Source organism: Sapajus apella, unplaced genomic scaffold (genome assembly GCF_009761245.1).
Source record: "Sapajus apella isolate SASKATOON/1434 unplaced genomic scaffold, GSC_monkey_1.0 scaffold42, whole genome shotgun sequence".
NCBI classification, from domain to species: Eukaryota; Metazoa; Chordata; class Mammalia; order Primates; family Cebidae; genus Sapajus; species Sapajus apella.
In genome coordinates this window covers 3,201,731-3,221,882 of record NW_022436982.1, presented here as the reverse complement: position 1 = coordinate 3,221,882, position 20,152 = coordinate 3,201,731, and the positions used below count along the sequence as shown (strand labels likewise).

Genomic DNA, 20,152 nt, shown 5'->3' with positions numbered 1-20,152 from the left:
TTTATATTCAAACAAACAATGAAATACTATTTTTAACATATCAGTTTGTTAGAATTTTTAAAAGGTTGAAAATACGTAGTTCTAGCAGAGTATAGGAAAACACATGCTATAATAAACTTTTGGTGGGAGCACAAATTAAGTAACTATTTGAGTGAAGAGTGAAAATAATGAACAATTTATTATGCTGTTGAGGGAGGGAGACATATTGCTTAGAGGAGAAACTTATTATGTAGGAGCAAGAAAGGCACTGATGTGGTTTGTCTATTTCCCCACCTAAATTTCATCTTGAATTGTGGCTCCCCTAATTCCCACGTGTTGTGGGAGGGACCTAGTAGAAGATAATTGAATCATGGACAGTTTCCTCCATGCTCTTCTCGTGGTAGTAAGTCTCATGAGATCTGATGATTATATAAAGGGAAACCCCTTTCACCTCATCCTCATCCTTCTTTTGTTTGCCATCATATGAGATGTGCCTCTTACCTTCTGCCAAGATTGTGAGGCCTTCCCAGCCATGTGGAACTGTGAGTCTATTAATTTTCTTTCTCTTGTAAATTGCCTAGTCTCGGGTATGTCTTTATTAGTAGTGTGAAAATGGGCTAATACAGACACAAAGTTTAACATAAAGTAATTAAAAAAAAAAAAAACTATGCACTTGAGACAGAGCCTGGGAGAGAAAAAAAGCTAAGCAAATATAAAAATGAGAGAAATCAAAACAAATAGTAAAATATTTGCCTAATTTTAAACATAAGAGTGAGGGCAGCTACGACTCTATCCAGGGGAATGTAATCAGGTAGATGGAAGGCTCAGCCAATGCTGCATTATGCAAACTGCATTACAGAGAAACAGAGTTCTCCAATAATTAAAGGAGAGCATCCCAATTAATTCCACCTTGGGGAAAGCTTGGGTAGGGGGAAAGATTTGGAAAACATTTCTGAAGGACACTAAGAATGAGGTCTGAAAGAGGAAGAGTCTGATTTTAAGCACAGAAAAGTTAACTCAAGCCTGAATGCATCAGGAAGCAAGGATGCTTCCTGTTAGATGAGCTTATTGCTTCTCCACCAGATTGGTACAGTCATTTTATATAAATAGAAATGATATTCTTGTATTGATAGCTCTATCTCTATGTATGCTATTATTGAGCAATTAGCTGCATCACCTTAAGGCTCACTCACCCTTTTAGAAAATTAAAATTAAAAATTTGAGTACTTTTTCAGTTATAAAAGTCTTATCTTTATGGTAGTTTTAAATAAAAGCATATCAGATGACCTTTAATAATTTTACAGAGGATGAAAAATTTTATTAGCTCAACTCTCAAAAACTCTTTTGTGCTTGTTGCATTAGATCATTGTACTGTCAAGCTTTTCCAGAGAAACAGAACTGATATGATATGTGTGCACATGCACGTGTGTGTGTGATAAGAATTGGCTCAAAGGTTATAGAGGCTTGGAAGTTCTACAATCTACCATTTGCAAGCTGGAAAACCAGGAAAACCTGTGGTATAATTTTATTTCGAAGGCCTGAGAATCAGAGGGAGGGGGAAGTGATCAGATTGGATAATGCCCATCCACATTGGTGAGACTGGTTTTTTTCACCTATCTACCAGTTCAAATTCTAGTATTTTACAGAAACACAGACTTACCCAGAAATAATATTTTTTCAGCTATCTGGGCATCCCTTAGCCCATTTCAATTGGCATATAAAATTAACCATTACATTACTGAGTTATTTTCTCTTTAAAAATGTGTATTTTCTAACTTCAAGATGTGTTTAATAAGATGTTTAAACAATAATTAGATCCATGAGCCTTCACTAAATTTTCATAATTAATTTTTTACATTCAAATAAAAAGTATCAGAAAAAAATTAATTCTTGTGTATTTTCTATATTAGAGAAAACACAAAGATAGTCAAAATCATGTTACATATATTATCATCTGACACTATGAACAAAGCCTATTCTGAATATTAGCTTGCCTGTAAAATATACACTTAAAATGATAAAAATGTAATATGAAATTGATAGACATGATAAAACTGATCTTTTTCAAACTTTTTTATAATTTATGATGGTATTAATCATGCTCTTCTCTTGACAGTTATAAAATAGAACAAAGGCACTAATATAATTTTAATTAGCATGTGCTCTAAAATTGTTTATTTGATTTAGAAGGTAAATATGAAATCCGTGTAATCACTTCTAAAAATACATCCAATTTGTTTCTTTGGCATATTAGCCTTTTATAATTTGCTTTCGTTTTTAAGACAATATTTGTAATATTTCACATGGATGTAGTGAATCAATTTTACAAAGCTATACTGAGTTGGAAGTGTAGGCAGCAGGAAGTTATAAGGTTCACTAGACTGATTCCGAATAATAACTTTGAGGGGAAAAAACCTGGCAGTACTGCAAATAGCTCCTGATATTGATGATAATCATGGGACGGCAAGTGTATAAATATTAGTTGCCTTTCACTGTATACCAGACACACATTATCTATTTCAATTCTGATAGATGATGATGCCTAGGGTAGGAAAAGTTGACAAACCTGTCTTATGTATAAATAACGGTAAAGCTAAGATTCACGTGTAGGGCTTACTGACCCTACAGCCTATTCTTTGTTCCCCACATCACTCCTATTTCTCAAGTTAAGTGGGAGAACTCACAGCTGTGGAAAATGAGTATGTAGCTAGAAACTAGCACTCATGTGTTGATGCTGAGCATCAATGCACCATCCCTTTTGTTCTTCAAAGCAGTTAATAGGTCAGAAATGAAAGTTTACAGTGTGTAATGCAGAGGAATCCAGTAAAAGAAATAGAATCAAATTGTTTAAAATTATATCGAGGACAGACCTCTGTTTAGGAGAAAAACAAGCTCCCCAAATGTGATTGGCTGGAATACTTGAGGTGGAGGTGAGGAAGGAAGTTGCTGAGGGAGTATCTCAGTATATAGATAGATCCCTGTGAACAGGGTGTTCATTTCCACTTTCAGATGTTTTGTAAACCTTTGGCATCTTAGCTTTCTAGCCCCACTACTGCCATGGTTCAGAACATTCCAACTGTTCACATGGACAATTTATTTCTTTCTCTTTTCATTAATGATTTAACATTATGTGCCAGGCATTGTTCTAGGTACTGCTAGTATAATGCTAATATTTTAAATTTTTGACATGAAAAATAATGCTAGTAGACACAGCCATTCCTTGTGGGCATGGAATTCTGGACAGTTCACATTGTGAGGGAGTATGCTAACAAAAGATCTTGAATTTTTAAATAGATTTAACAAAAATATTTAATAATAATGAACATATTTACCACATACTGACGAGTGAAAATACAAACTTATGTAGCAGATAGCAAAACATGGTTGTAGTTCTGTGAAAGGTACATTTTTATGTATATTAATGCAAGGAAAAATCCAGAAGGCTATTATGTGTTGCACACAGTAGGCCCTTGGTAATATTTGTTGAAAATATAAATGAATGACCAAATGAATAACTGAATATGTCAGTATTAGTTTTCTCTGAATATTGGAGTGGTTTTTTTTCTCCCTCCTACTTCACAATCTGAACATTGTATCATAAATACCTAATACTTTATAACTGTAACTAAATATAATTTAAAAATATATTTTAAAAGAGAACAATTACAGAAGACCAATTTAAGAGGCAGCAAACCACACTGCCATGTGTGTACCTATGCAACAATCTTACATGTTCTTCGCATATATCCCAAAACCTAAAATGCAATAAAAAAGAATATATAAATGACCAATTAAAAGATGCTCAATGATTTAGTTGTCAGATAATTGTAAATTAAAAAACGATTTTGATATTTTAAAAAAGTAACTACAGAACAAGTTAAGGTAGGAATAATTTACTTTCTTTATGACTGAAAAGGCAGGGAAGATATGAGTGGAATTTATGGGCTGGTTATACACATGACAGCCCCAGTTCCTTTTTAGGACCAGCTGTAAGGGCTAGATGCTTACTTTACACACACTGACACACTAGTCTGTTCTATCACTGTCAATAAATACTAGGGAGGACAAACATCCTGCTTCATCCTATCTCAAGAGTCTCTAGTTATTAATTTAATGGCATTCCACTCTTCATACATTAAATCAACACAGCTTGCACACCAGCAGGACAGCCTATGAGATTTCCTTGCTCTGCTGCAAGCTCTTTAAGGGTAGATAATTGTGCTTTTTCATCTTTTTATTTACAGCACTTAATACAGTATTAGGCAAATACTAGGTATTTTGTAAAGGCCTGTTAGATTTTTCTTACACTGCTTTTCTACTATTGGTCCTGAATTAATTTAAATCCTTCTTTATTTTCTAGTGTAGGTTTCCAGGCTATTAAGAATAAATCTATAGAATAGTTGACTTTAATGGTGGCTCCAGGTGGCGGCCATGGAGCAAAAGAAAGAACTTTTTGAGTATCATATCTATGCAATTCATGTCATATCAACAGAAATGGTGCATCCTAGAAGCTGGGAGGACAATGTTAGTAAGTACCCATTTGCCTTACTCATGCCTGTGCATGCACACACACATTCACTTGTAATCAAGCACATGTTTTGCTAAGAGGGGTATAATTTTTATTAGAATTTATCAGAAAATAATGGTCGGATACAAATACAATTTTTTAAAAAAACCTCTCACTGCTAAGCCAAAACACTTTTGGAACTCTAATACCACAAAACAAGTGTTTATACATGCATACACTGACTTATAGTTTTGTTTTAACCCCTTGTTTGATGCACCATTACCTCTTTGACCAGGTGTCACACCTGATTCTGTGTCCTCTCCGTTTGAATTATTTTCCTATATCTTGAAGTCAATAAAACTGCCTGTCACATTGGCTGCTTCATTGCTTTAACTCCCCTGAGGATTATCTCCCCATGCCATTAACAATAAATTTGTTTCTCAAATTAAATCATCATTGGATCGAGTGGAGACATGAACTCAATTCTTCAATTAAACAGTATGGGGAACCATATTACAGATGAGGTATGCAGTGATACTGTTACTTAATCCTTTTTTCTCTACTTTATTCTATAACAATTCATTTTCCTTCTTAATTATTTTAGAGTTATAGTAATTTTAAGGGGCTTTCATATTTCATACCTTTAAAAATATACTTAATATAATTTTTCCTCATGGAGGAATCATAAATTTAAGCACATATAGAATTCTTACATAGCCTCTTTCTTTAGAAACAGAAATGAGGTGCATTTGAAATAAGATTACATATGCTTTAAGAGAGAGATGCTTAAAGCAAAAAGAAAAGAAGATAATAAAATATTTGGACTTTTAATTGAAACATTTTTCTTCCTACAGTCTTTGCTTATTTATATTCGGTAATGTACTGTGAGTTTATTTCTCAAATATAAACAATAGTTTTATATTCTTTACCATTACCACTCTCCATTTTTTTCCCTGGCAACATTGTTACCTTTTCTCATATATTGTTGCTAATTCCTTCTCATTTCATGACCTATTAACTTAGAATATATCAAGCTCAGTCACTGAACCTCTTCTCTCAGTGGTGTTCCCTCACTTATTTGAATATCTTATCCAATTACATAGCATTAAGTGCCAGCTATATGGTGACAATACTGAAATTTTTATCTCCATGCCAGACCTCTATCTGACAACCTCCAGTCTCATGTATCTAATTACCCACTCAACATCTCTATGTGGATATCTCGTAGATGCCCCAAACTTAGTGTATCCTAAATGGATGTTCTTATCTTTTCTCCCTCATTCTTAACCTGATACTCCTGAAATGTTTCCCATCTCAATTAATGACACTCTGTTTTTTACAGTTACTCGTGACAAAATGCTTAGGTGCTGTTATCTGATATCTGACTTTTACCTTCAGTTGCTTTATCAAACCTGTATGTAAATACTTTAAACTATATCTATAATCTCACCACTTCTTATTGTGTCCTCTACTTCTAAGTCACATTTACCTTTCTCCTAGATTGTTGCAATAGTTTTGATCACTAGAGAGAGGTATTTAGGACAGAATATGCTTTAATAAAATTTACATTTATGCATACTGAAATTTAGTGTTTATATATTTTCTCTTTGGTCTTAACACTCATGACTATTAACATAATTGGCTATCTGGAATTACTGAAAATTGCACTAGGCCCAATTTGTAGCATAGGAATATAGTTACTTATTTCTTGTGATTAACCTCGTTTATCCTCTAAGATTTCACAAAACTTGAAATCACAAGGAGGCAATAGTTTTTATTCTACCCCTTCCCTCTGTGCCAGTCATTTGCCTTTTCTCCCTTATGTTCATTCTTTCCCAACCTTGTTTTGCTGTGTGTAAAAAAAAACTTGACCCCTAAAAATTGCATTTCCCCAAATTCCTTGCCACCTGGCTTCTGCTTATATTTAGCCACTGGGAAGGACTGCTGGGGGCTTAGAATTTGGAAAGAGGGAAGAGGCCGGTGTTCTTTCTGCTTCTGGCGGCATATGCAGCAGCAGGGAGTGGTTCTAAATTGCCCATCAAGGATAACAGCATAGGCAATAGTAAGTAAGTACATGCTCTATGTCATCTTTGGAGGTTCTAGCTGCACTGCCTGAACGAACATTCAGCAGTAGGGGTGTCAGTACAAGTACACTGCAGGCTATAGTAACATCACCTTTTCCCTTTGCTTCCTTCAGCACTGGGCAAGGTATGGAAATTGCTGGGTGACTTCTGCTTCTTTGCTTTGGTCTTGTATTCTTTTCAGCTTTTTAGTAATCAAGTCCCAGAACTGAACCTCCTTTGTCTTAAGTTCCTTATATGGTGTTTGTTCTCTTGACTGAATGATGACTCATGAACTCACTAGCCTTCAGTGTCCCTGAAATAGGAAAGCTAATGTTCTTAGTAAAACATAAATCATATTATATTACCTTTTTGCTCAAAACTCTTTAATGACTTTTAATGCCACTCCAAGTAACACCAAAGTCCTTTACACTTTCCTATAGGGCCCCACACAATTTTGTCCCTAGCTACTCTTTTGATCTCATATCCTAATACTATACTACACTTATTATTTATGTCTCACTCAATACATTAACCTCTATGATTTTCCTTGAGTTCTTGCTCCCACTTAAGGATTAATCTCTCCCTATTCCCACTGCATGTGGATGTTCTTCCTAAGATTTTGACATAGTTTATTCCCTTATCTCAAACAGATCTTGGTAGTCTTTTTAGGAAGAGCTTCCCTGTCCTCCATTTCCAAAATTGCATTGCACCCCTGTCAACAGTCTTCCATTCATTTTCTGTATAATACCTCCTTCACTAACATGTTCAATTTTGTTAGTTTATCTTATTTGCTGTCTGTCTCTAGTCAGTACAATTTTTACTCCATAAGGGTAGGTATTTTGATTGTTATTTTCATTGGTATGTTACCAGATTCTAAAGCATTGCTTGGATTGATTATGGTTTTTTTTGAACAAATTAATTAATAATACTTTAGAGAGGGGCAAGAATATCTGGGAAGGGACTCCTAGGAGTCACACATAAGCAGTAATTATGGCTTGTATGAAGATGCAACAATAGAAATTAAGAGAGAAGACAGATTCAGATTATATTGATGATACCTGTTTTAGATGGTAACAGCCTATGTATATAACAAGGCAGTGTAGGTATGGCACAATGATTAGAAGGGGCACAAAAACTCTTCCAAATGAAAGTGTGGGAAACATTTCTTTTTCACCATTTGTAATCTAATGCTTGCACATCAAATGATTTTTAAAAGAAAGCATACGCCCGAATTCTTATCTATTTTCCTTCTCATAAATTTGAGCTGTATACATCAGATGAATTTGATAGCCATATAGATATTTTAAACAGAGACTGTATATTGATGTATGCATCAGTTACTGTCATGAAAATATTGCATAATGATCACAAAAATGTCAGTGAAATTTAACAATTTATTTAGTTCACTATCCTGAGGGCTAACAGTGAATCTTAATAAAACAGGGGTTACTGTGTCTCCCTTGATCACAGCTAAACTCTCTTACATGATTGTAAGCTACAACAGCTAGAGAGACTGTTTCATGCCCTACGTCTTTGAAACCAGGTCTACTTTATGTATTTCCCATTCATATTGGACCAGTGGATTTTCCAGGGGTAGTCTTCTAATAGCTTTGACAGAAACACAAGAGTGCATGTCGAAACAGATAAAACCTCTGAAGGCTTAAACCCTGAAGCAACATACTTTGTCTGCCACAACACATGGTTCATTCCAAAGTGAAGGGGAGAAGGTCCAAAGTCACATAACAAGGTGTGGATATAGAAAATAATGAAGAATTGGGGTCAATAATGCAGTCAATCACAAGTATAGCTTCATTCAAATAATTATTTGTAGTATTTTGAGGTAATAATTTAGAATATTAATGATAAAAGACTTTGCAATAGGATACAATATGTAAGTAGAAAATAAAAAGTGATGCTCATATACAATATGCACATCATAAAGTTTTTCTACAGATATTGAAAGAGAAATGCATGTTTGGCCCTGCTCTTTATAGTGTCCAAAATAATGAAGAAAACATGCTTAGTCACAAATTCCAAATATATATTATATTATATTGGGAAAAACAGACTGATATTGTATCAGCTAAAGTAAGCTAAGTAAAAATTTTTACTATTAAGAAAGTGCATCCTTTGTTTAGAGAAGGCTTTATAAAAATTTAAGAAACAATTATACATTTCTGTGTAGCTTAATAAGGAAAAGAACTTGAAAAATAATTTATTCTATTTCTTCTTGGTTCTAAGTTCATTCTAATAGTCTTTTAATATATGGTTAATGAAGATAAACTCAATTAAGTAAACAGAGAAAAACTTAAGTAAAGGCATTAATTTATTTTGGTGTACAGAAGAGCAAATATCAGAAATGTTTGATTGTATTATTGTCCTACGGAAAAAAATTCACTGCATTTGAGCAAATTCTGCTTGTAGTCATTAACAGCCCCTTTTTCACATATAATTAGGTAATGCTTTCAGGCATAATTTCTGCTCTACTGTAGCCTGTTGTTTGGAGGACACCAATAATTTTTAGGCTGACAGTCCATCTTCTGTGAGCGTTAGTCATCAAGCATAAATGAAATGTGGCTACCTAAAGTGGACTATAAGTTCAGCGTGGGTGACAGTGGTGTGACACAGCAATTCATTAGCTGAATTACCGTTATTTAGACTGACTTTCTAGTTTTTCTTATCACTTCAAAGTGAGTTAGCATTAACAACAGACACATACTTATTTAGAAATCAAATGTAGTACTGCACAGAAGGAATGTTTCTTTATTTGTCTCCTGAGATATACAATTCTATATAAAGGTAATGTCCCTAAGATGGTATTTCTAAATAAGACAAAGGTGTGATATGTGCATATTCTCATTACTACGTTATTTATCATTTACAGAGTTAGGGATAGGTGAAAGAGTAATTTGGTTGTGTTCATTCCATTTAAATGAAGACTGTATACTCAAACACAGCTGTTTTACTTCTTGTTATGGTCCTGTTAAAATTGGTGCACATGTACACAGAAACATTTATAACAGCTATAAAACAGTAAAATTGAAAACACCCAAAAGTATCAATAAGACCAATTAAATTGTCATATCGTGACACCATGGAATATCAAGGAAAAATGATGAGAGATGAAATAAAAAATGAGAGACTGTGTATAGTTACGGGGTAAGATTTTGAAAGTAATGTATAATACCATGTATGACTAAAAACACACACATAATTCCAATAAATAGACTATATAAATGGATGTGTGTGTGTATTTGTGTATAAACTCCTGTTAATGCATATTTATACACACACATTTATATAGGCAAATGCTTTGAGATGATCTGAGAACATATGTATCTAACAAACAATAGTGGCTAACTCTGTGGAAAAAGTAAAATTTGTGAGTGATGGTCACAAAAGATTTTAGCTTTTCTGTATTTTCAGTATTTTACAAACATAAATAAATATTTTATGAGAATATTGAGTTGAAATTCATTTTTGCAGGTGAGGAAACTGAGTTCCAGGATGTCGTGGGTAGAAAATGAATTAACTTTATTAAGATCATGTTCAGTATTGGAATGAAGTTCACTGCTTGCAAACATGTAACTTTTGTCAAGTTATTGTGTCTCTCCAATTAATGATTTAGTCATTGTTAAAAAGGGGGTGATAACAGTACTTAATTTCTTAAGATGTGCATTAGGTACCATGTCTCATTTCTGTATGTATCTATGTATATATCTATGTATCTATCTATCTATCTATCTATCTATCAACTATCTATCTATCGCTCCCAGCCATTGACTACAAAGAGGTGTGGCTTGATAAGGGTCTTGTTTCAGCTTCAACAGGTGTGCCATGAGCTATGTCACCATGTAGGAGGCCTATGGGAGACAAGTTAACAGATATGGCATGTGCACACACCATAGAATGCAGGGGGACACTGAAAGCTTTGTAGTTATCTCTAGAGAGGCTGAGACACAGCAATTACATTTAGATTGGCTTTCCGCTCTCCCTGTTTGGCTCTTCCCAATCTCCTTTGCATTTCTTGTTTCTTAGGATTACATCTGATAAAATCTACTTGCATTCAGGGCACTGTTTTTTGGGTGGGTAGGGGGATTGGAGTGGTGATGGGAGAAATGTGTACTGAAATAGGATGTGAAAAGTATCCACTCTGCTAAGTGCAGAAAACTATTCCTAGCAAAAGTTAGCATACTGAATGGTAAATATTGATATCTTATCAGTTATTGAACAAGTTATAACTATTAAAGGATTATTGAAGTGTAATTAGTGTACAATAAATTGCACATATTTAAAGTGAACCATTTGATGAGTTTTAACATATACATATATTCATGGAACCATCGATACAAAACAACAAATAGACTTTTCCATTTCTCCTCTAAGTTTTCTTGTGCCCATTTGTAATCCATCCCTCTCTTCACCACTGTAAAATAGCAAACACTTCTCTGCTTTCTGTAATTGAAGATTCATTTTCATAAAAATTTTATATGTTAAATCATATAGTATGTGCCCTTTTCAGAAAAAGATTTCTGACTTTTTTCGCCCCATGTAATGATTTTGAGAGTCAATCATGCTGTTCACTGTATCAGTGGTTAATTTCTTTCTATTAGTATGCAGTATCTTTATTACATATTATAGCACAATTTGAAAAAAATCTGCTTGTTAAGGGAAATTTGGGTTGTTCCCAGTTTGAAGCTTTTACAAATAAAGAGGCTGTAAACCGTCATGCATGTGACTTTGTATGAATATATACTTTATTTTTTATGAATAAATACTTAGTAGTAAGAGTGGCTGGGGCATATAGCAAGTACATGTTTAACTTTTTAAGATAGTTGGAAAATGCCTTTCAAAATTATGCTATTTTACTTTCCCTCTAGCAGAATGGGAGTTCCAGTTTATCCCCAACCTAATACTCTTTCCTTAAGCTATTCTGGTGGGTATGCAGTTGTATCTCATTGTGAATTTAATTTTCATTTTCATGATGATTAAGAATATTGAGCATTTTTTCATGCATGCATGTGCCATCCATATATCTCTTTGGCAAAGTATTTTAAATAGAACATGAAATACTATCCCATTTAATGATTAGTATGCCCTGAATTGAGTTTGAGATAGGATACCTAAATCTACCAACCCCACAGTGGAGTCTTGGTTTCAGTGTTTATCTCATATTCTGGCCATTTATTCATGCTGAATGTCATTTTATTTTTAAGTATATGGTGATGTTATACATTAAAATCCTTAAATACAAGCTGAATACTTTATTTTCTGCACAGTTTAAGCAATTGGTCTTCTTACGGTTAAACATGGAGTAAAATTTTTCCATCTTGGATTTTTTTAAGGGAAAATGTTCAAACATGCAGATAAAACATAGAGAAAAACCTTAACACCCATTTAACCAATCACAGCTCTATCAAATTTTAACATTTGACATTTCCTACTCTTACTTTTCTCTCATCCACCTCTAAAAAAATGTCTTAAGTTTAGTGTGTAATGTGTTCAAGAATATTTTAACACCTTTAAGATATTTGTTATCTGTGAAGAAACATAAATTACGTGTCATTGTTTTCTACAGTACTAGTTTTTATGTGAATGATACTGCAAGTATCATTCTACAGGTTGATTTTTCATTCAGTATTTTCTTTTTGACATTTATTCATGTTGAACATTTAGCTAAAATTTATTTACTATATGCCATCACACCATATTAATATCTTGTAATTTATATATCCATTCTTTTGTTGATATATCCTGAGTTTTATTTTGAGTCTTTTATCATTGCAAGCAATACTACAATGCATAGTTCCATATTGTTTATTTGTTCAAGTGTGTATGCTTCTCTTGGGTTCAGTAAATAATGTCTAGTATCTCTCTAGATAAACTTTTGATGTATAGAAGTTATTGAAGTAATCAAATTTATCAACAATTTATTCTTTGATTGTTGCTTTCTTGCTCACTTTAAAAACAAACATATTCTAAAATAGTGAAAAGATTTTCCCCCAATTTTTTTAAACAGTGAGAATTTAATTTTTTTTCTGGTTAAGTATCTGCAATTACCACAGCAGAATGATTTAGTATGCAGTCTATTCTTTTATTGTTTTATTCTTTAATTGCCACATACAATTCTCTTATTTTGTTGCAACACTTCTTTTTTTCTAAACATGTGTTATATAGCAGGCCATCTCAGTCATTTCACTAAGCCTTGAGATCTGGTAGTGTTAATACCGCCACTTCCTCTTACCTTATTCTGTAAGAGTGTCTTGGCAACGTAGTCAGTACCATCTAGGACATAGATATGAGCAAAGATTTTATGACAAAGATGCCAAAAAGCAAAAATTGATAAATGCAATCTAATTAAACTAAAGAGCTTCTGCATAGGAAAAGAAACTATCAACAGAGTAAATAGACAACCTACAGAATGGGAGAAAAAAACTGCAAACTATGCATTCAACAAAGCTCTAATATCCAACACCATTAAGGAACTTAAACACATTTACAAGAAACAACCAACCAACTCCATGAAAAAAAAGTGAGCAAAGCGCATGAACCGGCACTTTTCAAAAGAAGACATTTACGTGGTCAACAATCATGAAAAAAAGCTCAACAACACTGATCATTAGAAAAATGTAAATCAAAACCACAATGAGATATCATCTCACATCAGTCAGAATGACTATTATTAAAAAGTAAACAAATAACAGATATTGATGAAGTTGTGGAGAAAAAGGAATGCTTATACACTGTTGGTGGGAATGTAAATTAGTTCAGCCATTGTGGAAGACAGTGTGGCCATTCCCCAAAGAGCTAAAGACAAAAATACCATTTGACCCATTAATCCCATTATTGGGTGTATATCCAAAGGAAGGTAAATCATTCTATTATAAAGACACATGAATTCGTATGTTCATTGCAGCACTATTCACAATAGCAAAGACATGAAATCAACCCAAATGTCCATCAGTGATAGACTAGATAAAGAAAATGTGGTACACACCGTGGAATACTAGGCAGCCATTAAAAAAGAATGAGATCATGTCTTTTGCAGAAACATGGATGGAGCTGGAGACCATTATCCTCAGCAAACTAACACAGAAACAGAAAACCAAATACTGCATGTTCTCACTTATTAGAGGGAGATAACTGATGAGGACACCTGGGCACACAGAGGGAAACAACACACACTGGGGCCTTTTGGAGGATAAAGGATAGGAGAAGGCAAAAGATCAGGAAAAATAATTAATGGGTACTAGGCTTAATACCTGGGTAATGAAATAATCTGTGTATCAAACACCCATGACACAAGCTTACCCATTTAACCAACCTTCACGTGTATGCCTGAACTTAAAAAAGAGTGTCTTGGTTATTCTTGGCCCTTTGTTCTTTAGTATAAACATCAGATAATTGGGAAATTCTAAAGGAAAACAAAATGTTGAGATTTTGATTTTATAAATTAATAATTCACATGTATAAGATTTTAATATTTTTCATCCAAGAGAATGGTACATTTGTTTATTCAGAACTTATGTAAAATCAGCACTGACTGTGGTGGCCGATGCCTGCAATTCCTGCAGATTGAAAGGCTGAGGTGAGAGAATTTCTTGAGGCCAGAAGTCAGAGGCTGGCCTGGACAACATAGCAAAACCCAATCTTTAAAGAAACTTTAAGAATTATCAGGGTATGGTGACATACCTCTTTAGTCCTAGATACTGAAAAGGCTAAGGTGGAAGGATCCTTTGAGTCCAGGAGTTTGAGATTATAGTTAGCTATGATCACATGATGGCACTTTAGCCTGGGAGATAGAGTGAGACTGTGTCTATAAAAAGTAAATTTAAGAAATATTTTAGTAAAATGTTTTACATGTAAGTTTGCATATATTTAACTTATGGCTAAGTATCTAGTTTTGTTTGCTATTACTAAGACTATTGATTTCAGTCTATTTTAATTGTAAATTTGAATCAAATTTTGCTTATATACAGAAATATGACTTTCTCATGTTCTTTTAGAATATCTCTGAACTTTTGTTAATTCCATGTAAATTTAGACTTCCTTGGATTGTCATTGAAATTATAAATTTAATAAATACGGTGATTATATTAGGGTTCTCCAGAGAGAAGGAAATAATAGGAGATAGATAGATAGATAGATGATACATGGATAGATGATAGATAGATAGATAGATAGATAGATAGATAGATAGATAGATGATAGATAGATAGATAGAGATAGGGATATAGAAATTGGCTTGCAGATTATAGAGGCTGAGAGGTCCCATAGCAGATTATCAGAGGGCTGGAAACCCAGGGAAGCTGGTAGCCTTGGGCTCAGTTCATGTCTGAAAACTTTGGAACCATGGATGGTATAAGCCTGAATCCAAGGCCAAAGGTCTGAGAACCATGTGGTAGTGGTGGTAGTATGGCATCAAGGAAATGGGGGACAGTGGTGATGAGGTGAGGGTGGGAGGGAGACAGAGAGAGAGAGAGAAACATATACCTTTCCTCTAACTGCCGTTTCTGTTCTCTCTGGCCACCAGCTATTGAATGGTGCTGCCCACACTGGGGGCAGATTTTCAGTCTCACATGACAATCTCCTCTCAATCCCCTTGGGAAACAGTCTCACAGGCACATTCAGAAATAATGCTTTACCAACTGTCTTGGTATTTATTAATCCACTGAAGCTGATAACTGAAATTAACCATCACATTTAATTATTAGTGCAATTCTGTCTTGTTTTTTTTCCTTGCCTTGATACAAAACAATATTGAATATTTTTCTTGATCCTAAATAAGTTGTATAGTAGTATAAAACCATGTGATTATATGGTAAATAATTTTATTATAATTTTTACTTAATATATTTTAAAGCAAATTCTGCTTTGTAACATTGTGATAATTACAATCTTGTTTAAGTCAAACTACAATTCCTTTATATTGAGTAGGGTATTACATAAACTCAAAAGGCATGTTTCTTTTAAATAAAACATTTTTAAAATAAAAACAATTAGAGTATTAATTAAAATACATCTCAGTTTCTAGGGTTTCATACCCAAGGACAGAATGACTTGTTCTTGAAGGTAATTATAAATGTCTGTAAATGTTTTTGTTTTCTTTTTTAATTGCATTTTAGGCTTTGGGGTACATGTGAAGAACATGCAAGACTGAAGCATAGATACACACATGGCAGTGTGATTTTCTGCCTTCCTCCCCTTCACCTATATCTGCCTTTTCTCCCCATGCTATCTCTCCCCACCTCCCCACCCCCAATCCCTCCCCCATTTCCCCCCAACAGACCCCGGTGTGTAGTGCTCCCTTCCCTGTGTCCATGTGTTCCCATTGTTCAACACCCATCTATGAGTGAGAACATGCGGTGTTTGATTTTCTGCTCTTGTGTCAGTTTGCTGAGAATGATGGTTTCCAGGTTAATCCATGTCCCTACAAAGGACACAAACTCATCATTTTTGATGGCTGCATAATATTCCTTGGTGTATATGTACCACATTTTCCCTGTCCAGCCTATCATCGATGGGCATTTGGGTTGGTTCCAGGTCTTTGCTATCGTAAACAATGCTGCAATAAACATTCGTATGCATGTGTCCTTATAATAGAACAATTTATAATCCTTTGGATATATACCCAGTAATGGCATTGCTGGGTCAAATGGAATTTCTATTTCTACGTCCTAAAGGAATCACAACAGTGTCTTCCACAATGGTTTAACTAATTTACACTCCCACCAACAGTGTAAAAGTGTTCCTATTTCTCCACACCCTCTCCAGCATCTGTTGTCTCCAGATTTTTTAATGATTGCCATTCTAACTGGCATGAGACGGTATCTCAATGTAATTTTGATTTGCATTTCTCTAATGACCAGTGATGATGATCATTTTTCATATGTTTATTGGCCTCATGTATGTCTTCTTTTGTAAAGTGTCTGTTCATATCCTTCGCCCACTTTTGAATGGGCTTGTTTTTTCCTTGCAGATCTGTTTTAGTTCTTTGTAAATTCTGGATATCAGCCCTTTGTCAGATGAGTAGACAGCAAAAATTTTTTCCCATTCTGTTGGTTGCCGATTCACTCTAGTAACTGTTTCATTTGCCGTGCAGAAGCTGTGGAGTTTGATTAGGTCCCATTTGTCTATTTTGGCTTTTGTTGTCAATGCTTTTGGTGTTTTGGGCATGAAGTCCTTGCCTACGCCTATGTCCTGAATGATTTGCCTAGATTTTCTTCTAGGATTTTTATGGTGTTAGGTCTTATGTTTAAGTCTTTAATCCATCTGGAGTTAATTTTAGTGTAAGGTGTCAGGAAGGGGTTCAGTTTCTGCTTTCTGCACATGGCTAGCCAGTTTTCCCAACACCATTTATTAAAAAGAGAATCTTTTCCCCATTGCTTGTTTTTGTCAGGTTTGTCAAAGATCAGATGGTTGTAGATGTGTGGCATTGCCTCCAAGGCCTCTGTTCTGTTCTATTTGTCTATATCTCTGTTTTGGTACCAGTAGCATGCTGTTTTGATTACTGTAGCCTTGTAGTATTGTTTGAAGTCTGGTAGTGTGATGTCTCCCGCTTTGTTCTTTTCGCTTAGAATTGACTTGGCTATGCAGGCTCTCTTTTGGTTCCATATGAAGTTTAAGGTGTTTTTTTCCAGTTCTGTGAAGAAGGTCATTGGGTAGCTTGATGGGAATAGTGTTGAATCTGTAAATTACTTTGGGCAGTATGGGCATTTTCACGATATTGATTCTTCCTAACCATGAACATGAAATGTTTCTCCATCTGTTTGTGTCCTGTCTTATTTCGTTGAGCAGTTGCTTGTAGTATTCCTTGAAGAGGTCCTTTACGTTCCTTGTTATTTGTATTCCTAGGTATTTTATTCTCTTTGCAGCAATTGTGAATGGCAGTTCATTCTTGATTTGGCTCTCTTTAAGTCTGTTATTGGTGTATAGGAATGCTTGTGATTTTTGCACATTGATTTTGTATCCTGAGACTTTGCTGAAGTTGCTTATCAGTTACAGGAGATTTTGGGCTGAAACGATGGGGCCTTCTAGATATACAATCATGACATCTGCAAATAGAGACAATTTGACTTCCTCCTTTCCTATTTGAATATCCTTTATTTCTTTTTCTTCCCTGATTGCTCTGGCTAGAACTTCCAGCACTATATAGATTAGGAGTGGTGAGAGAGGGCGTCCTTGTCTAGTGCCATATTTCAAAGGGAATGCTTCCAGTTTTTGCCCATTCAGTATGATATTGGCTGTTGGTTTGTCATAAATAGCTTTTATTATTTTGAGATACGTTCCATCAATACCTAGTTTATTGAGGGTTTTTGGCATAAAGCACTGTTGAATTTTGTCAAAGGCCTTCTCTGCATCAATTGAGATAATCATGTGGTTTTTGTCTTTGGTTCTGTTTATGTGGTGAATTACGTTTATAGACTTGTGTATGTTGAGCTAGTCTTGCATCCCCGGGATGAATCCTACTTGATTGTGGTGTATAAGCTTTTTGGTGTGCTGTAGCAATCAGCTTGCCAGTATTTCATTGAAGATTTTTGCATCTATGTTCATCATGAATATTGGTCTGAAGTTTTCTTTTGTTGTTGAGTCTCTGCCGGGTTTTGTTATCAGGATGATGTTTGTCTCATAAAATGATTTGGGAAGGATTCCCTCTTTTTGTATTGTTTGGAATAGCTTCAGAAGGAATGGTACCAGCTCCTCTTTGTATGTCTGGTAGAATTTGACTGTGAACCTGTCTGGATCTGGGCTTTTTTTGGATGGTAGGCTATTAATTGCTGCCTCAACTTCAGACGTTGTTATTGGTCTATTCAGGTTTTCAACTTCTTCGTGATTTAGGCTTGGGAGGAGGCAAGTGTCCAGGAATTTATCCATTTCTTCCAGGTTTACTAGTTTATGTACATAGAGTTGTTTGTAATAATCCCTGATGATGGTTTGAATTTCTGTGGAATCTGTGGTGATATCCCCTTTATCATTTTTTATTGCATCAATTTGGTTATTCTCTCTTTTCTTTTTTATTTATCTGGCTAGTGGTCTGCCTATTTTGTTGATCTTTTCAAAAAACCAGCTCCTGGATTTATTGATTTTTTGAAGAGTATTTTGTGTCTCTATCCCCTTCAGTTCTGCTCTGATCTTAGTTATTTCTTGTCTTCTGCTAGGTTTTTAGTTTTTTTGATCTTGCTCCTCTAGCTCTTTCAATTTTGGTGCTAGGGTTTCAATTTTTGATCTCTCTTTGCTTCTCGTGTGGGCACTTATTGCTATATATTTTCATCTAGAGAGTGCTTTAAATGTGTCCCAGATATTCTGGTATGTTGTGTCTTCATTCTCATTGGTTTCTAAAAACATCTTTATTTCTGCCTTCATTTCATTGTTTATTCAGTCAACATTCAAGAGCCAGTTGTTCCGTTTCCATGAAGCTGTGTAGCTCTGAGTTACTTTCTGCATTCTGAGTTCTAACTCGTTTGCACTGTGGTCTGAGAGACTGTTTGTTATGATTTTTGTTCTTTTGCCTTTGTTGAGGAGTGATTTATTTCCAATTATGTGGTCAATTTTACAGTAGGTGTGATGTGGTGCTGAGAAGAATGTATATTCTGTGGATTTGGGGTGGAGAGTTCTGTAAATGCCTATTAGGTTTGCTTTTTCCAGGTCTGAGTTCAGGTCCTGGATATCCTTGTTAATTTTCTGTCTGATTGATCTGTCTAATATTGACAATGGGGTGTTAAAGTCTACCACTATTATTGTGTGGAAGTCTAAGTCTCTTTGTAAGTCATTAAGAACTTGCGTTATGTATCTGGGTGCTCCTGTATTGGGTGCGTATATATTTAGGATCATTAGCTCTTCTTGTTGCATTGATCCTTTTACCATTATGTAATGTCCTTCTTTGTCTCTTTTGATCTTTGTTGCTCTAAAGTCTATTTTATCAGAAATGAGAATTGCAACTCCTGCTTTTTTCTGCCCTCCATTTGCTTGGTAAATCTACCTCCATCCCTTTATTTTGAGCCTTTGTGTATCCTTGCCTGTGAGATGAGTTTCCTGGATACAGCACACTGATGGGTTTTGGCTTTTTATCCAATTTGCCAGTCTGTGTCTTTTGATTGGGGCATTTAGTTCATTTACATTTAGGGTTAATATTGTTATGTGTGAATTTGATACTGTCATTTTGATGCTAGCTGGCTGTTCGTGAGTTGATGCAGATTCTTGATTGTGTTGATGCTCTTTACCATTTGGTATATTTTTGGAGTGTCTGGTACTGGTTGTTCCTTTCTATGTGTAGATCCTCTTTCAGGAGCTCTTGTAAAGCAGGTCTGGTGGTGATGAAATCTCTGAGTACTTGCTTGTTCACAGAGGATTTTATTTTTCCTTCACTTATGAAGCTTAGTTTGGCTGGATAGGAGATTCTGGGTTGAAAGTTCTTTTCTTTAAGGATGTTGAATATTGGCCCCCACTTCTGGCTTGTAGGGTTTCTGCTGAGAGATCTGCTGTGAGTCTGATGGGCATCCCTTTGTGGGTAACCCAACCTTTCTCTCTGGCTGCCCTTAGCATTTTCTTCTACATTTCAACCCTGGTGAATCTGACGATTATGTGCCTTGGGGCTGCTCTTCTT

General features: G+C 34.9%; 1 long non-coding RNA gene across 1 annotated transcript; it reads left to right on the top strand.

The window, feature by feature from the left end:
• The first annotated feature begins 955 nt into the window (after positions 1–955).
• On the top strand, positions 956–13,910 carry LOC116566024. Its single transcript, XR_004275701.1, has 3 exons — positions 956–968; positions 2,796–2,802; positions 13,780–13,910. It is a non-coding gene; the product is annotated as an uncharacterized LOC116566024 (long non-coding RNA).
• Positions 13,911–20,152: the final 6,242 nt, after the last annotated feature.